Source organism: Leptonychotes weddellii, unplaced genomic scaffold, assembly GCF_054177405.1.
Source record: "Leptonychotes weddellii isolate Sample4059 unplaced genomic scaffold, ASM5417740v2 HiC_scaffold_14777, whole genome shotgun sequence".
In the NCBI taxonomy this organism is placed as follows: domain Eukaryota; kingdom Metazoa; phylum Chordata; class Mammalia; order Carnivora; family Phocidae; genus Leptonychotes; species Leptonychotes weddellii.
This window is the reverse complement of record NW_027728787.1, coordinates 1,550-5,055: the sequence shown is the minus strand read 5'-3', so window position 1 is coordinate 5,055 and position 3,506 is coordinate 1,550. Positions and strand designations below refer to the sequence as shown.

General features: G+C 48.5%; 1 long non-coding RNA gene across 1 annotated transcript; it reads right to left on the bottom strand.

Moving 5' to 3' along the window:
* Window positions 1-191: 191 nt before the first annotated feature.
* Window positions 192-3,185, bottom strand: LOC145718374 (uncharacterized). The gene is made up of 2 exons (XR_014141758.1): window positions 626-3,185; window positions 192-271 (listed from the first exon to the last, which is right to left on the bottom strand). It is a non-coding gene; the product is annotated as an uncharacterized LOC145718374 (long non-coding RNA).
* Between the last annotated feature and the right edge of the window lie 321 nt (window positions 3,186-3,506).

Sequence of the window (3,506 nt, the reverse complement as noted above, 5' to 3'; positions counted from 1 at the left end):
CCCCCCCCCCCCCCCCAGGAGCCGTGGAGAACATGTGATAACAAGGACAATGCAAGGATCTGGTCATTGTTCAAGAAAGCTTAGCAAAATCCCTGCCCTGCATCATCTGTCCTTGGCAGGGTGAGAAGCCTTACGGGGGTGACTGTGTCGTTTTTCATGGCCGAGTTATACTGGAGGACGGAGCGCAGTGGTTCTTTGCTGGGAAACGTGAGCAGGGGCGACTTGGTGGCTATTTCACAGACTCCCTCGTACCATTCTTCTGGCCAGAGTCCTTCAAGAAAGTGCACATGAATGAGACCACCACCTTATTCCAGAAGCACTGCGGGGCAGGTGATGCTGACCATTTCTAGAGTCGTGGGTCCTTTGTTTGAGCCAATTATCCCCCAAACGGAGCACAGAAATGAGTCTGTTTCCTAACTCGGACAGGTTTTTCCTAAGATACATAGCACTGTCAGAACCCTAAACTACATCTGGGAAGTGTAACATTTGTAATCACTTGTAGGAAGCAGCAGCTGAATTTGGACGAATTTTGAATGCATGCACATTCATAATTAGGTAGAGTCCTGCCTCACCTTTGTTTTCACTCTGCACTCTGTCTTCCCCAGGAGAGCGAATATCCCCTTACCTGAGCCCTCCACTGCAAATCCCATCAGCACGGAATAGAGCCAGAAGTCCCGGAAGAGCTTCTGCAACCGAGGCTTGGCTTCTTTGATGGGAGGCAACCTTCGGGTGAGCTGATGCACCGAGGACAGAGGGAGAAAAGGAGGTTATTTGCTCACAAGCCCTAAAACCTACAGATGTAAAATCAACCCCAGATTCATTCTTCAAGAATCAGTCAGTCATTTTGGGTTGGAAAAGACACACTGAGCAGTGACCAACATTTCTTGATCAATTCACTGGTAAATACCCATTCAGCAAACATTTATTGAATAGCTAATGTGCACCAGGCCCCATGCCTGGGAGGTGAAAAGCCCCATTCCTACAAAGGCCTTTCTGCCATGTTTGGAGGCAGGTGAGGAAATCATCACAGTATGGCAGGGTTCCGGGAGGAGGTGTCATGGGTCTCAGTGTTACCATGCAAGTAACCCTTGGCCAGGCAAAGAAGAGAGAGCAGGCTGTCCAGCCACAGGAGAATCAGGCCCAAAGCCTGGGCCTGGGGAGGGCATGGAGGGCTGGGGAGGCTGGAGCTCAGATGAACAGCTGTGACTGGAGAGACAGGGTGAGCGTGAGAAACCTCGTGGGTTGAGAAGAAATGGCTTTTAGATCTTTTCTGGCAGCAGAACTTTTCCAACAGTCATCTTGGGCAGAATCCCAAGATTTAAAATAGGCAGAGGCAGAGTTGCTTAGGTGCAGAAGTGAGAGGCTGAAGTCCCTGCATCCTTGCTCCAGATGGTGTCCTGCCCAGTGTGAAGCAGGCAGTGGCTCGTAGGTTGTGCAAAAATGTTAAATTTGTGCACAGCGCCTGCTGGACAAGTTAGTCCTCACAGAACCCCCAGAGGACGTCGAGCCCCCTTCAGTGATAATGAAGCTACAGTGAGAGGTCTCTGCAATCCAAACAGTCATGAGGGCCAAGGACACAGAGGTGGGGCACATGATGACACCACTGCTGGGAGAGTGGGACACAGCGAGAGGGGTGCCTGCACCCATGGCTGGTAGGACTGTAAACTGGTACACTATTTCCTGGAAAGCAATCTGGTAAAGTGCATCAAAAATTCTAAATAGCCCCGTCATTTCACCTAAAATCCCATCTCTAGGGGTCTAGCCAAAAAAAAAAAAAAAAAATCTGATTTAGGCACAAAAATGTTGCAACATTTGATAGAAGAGAACAATAAAGAGAAAAACACTAAATGTTTACCTGAATGGGGCACTTACATAAGTTACAATATATCAGAAATCGTATTTGCTAAGAATATTTGGAGACACAGGTAGAACTTACGTCAAGTGAAAAAAATGCAAAATGTATATAGCATGGTACAGATTTAAGGTATATGTATGTAAATACATGTGCATAGAAAAGGAGGGGAAAACTCCAGTCGCATATTAATAATGATTATTTCTGGGTAGCCAGGTTGGCAGGAGTTTCTAGTTTCTTCCTTAACGTTGACCCATACTTCCCGGAGTTCTGCCATAGATCTGTTGCTTCCACAATCACAGGGAGGGCACAGGTGCAGGGCTAGGGCTGGACCACATGCTGTGTAGAAGCGAGCAGCTTCTCCTCGAAAGCCACTAGGGTGCTGTGCCCTTGGGGAGAGTCGGTCGATATAGGGTGGGGGGTGCTGGGTGACCTGTGGGAAGGTGCTGCGGAGGTGGAGAAGCACTGCGGAGGGCAGCAGTGGTCAGAACTGTCTCAAGGTAGAAAGGACACTGTCACTAAGGTACACATGAGGGGCTTCCAGCTTGCTAGTGGCCAAAGATGGTGGGTCTGACGAAAAGGAGCTCTGGGACTGTCTCTGAGGTGGTGGATCTCCCTAGGATAAGGTCCCAAGTGATGGTGGAGGCATGACAGGGTTCCCAGACCACAGCCTTGCTTGGTGTTTAAGGTCAATGTGGCTAAGAGGATCTGGTGCCCTACAAGGAGAACTTGCCTTTGGTGGTTATGGTCAGGCTTTCAGAATGCTTCACTCCCAATCAGATCAGAGGTCCCAAGTGACTGAAAGGTCCAAAATGGTTTTGGAACAGTGAGAGAAAGTGACTGTCCAAAATCTATCTTCAATTTGTGATCCTACTACTCCTCACCCTGAGAACATCCTGCCTCCCTCCTAAGAACTAGGGCTTGGAAATGCCCTATAGGTTCTCCCTGCACTGATGACTCCATCATACCAGCTGAGATGGCTCTGGTCCCCAGGAAGGGAAGACTATGGTAGAATCACAGAAGTCCCCAGAAGTGCTCTGAAGCAACTGGAGAGAAAGACACGGTGTAGCCAGGCTGGTTAGGACTGTGTGCAGGGACACACTGCTATGCTTCAGGAGAGACAGAAAGGAGTAAGGAGGTTTCAGAGAATGGCCAGATGATGAAAGGGTCTTGTCTGTCCCCAAGACAGGGCAGGCAAAGGGTAAAGGAAAGGGTTATAAGACAACTGACCTGCTCTCCCCTAAGAAGATCAAGGTCAGAGAAAAGAAGCCTAAAATAGATGAAGGAGTCCAAAGAAACATAACAACCAAATGCAGTGTAGGAATGGATCCTAGATTTTAAAAAAGCTATCAAAGAAGTCATGGAGAAATCTGACTGGGACTGGATGTCTGATATAAGATAGAAGGACTGATTTTCCCAGATGTAACAGCGGTGCTGAGCAGCGCGGAGACACCCCCCAACACACACCATTTAGGAGACCGAGCTCCAGTGCCCAGGGCTGAAGTGTGGTGACTCTCTCTACAACTCACCTTCAAATACCTCAGGACACACCTGCAGGGTACGCGCGCACACGGAATTAAGCAGACATGTCAAAATAGTCACTGTTTTATCTAGGACATTGGTAAATGGATGTCCATTATTCAATTCTTCCAAT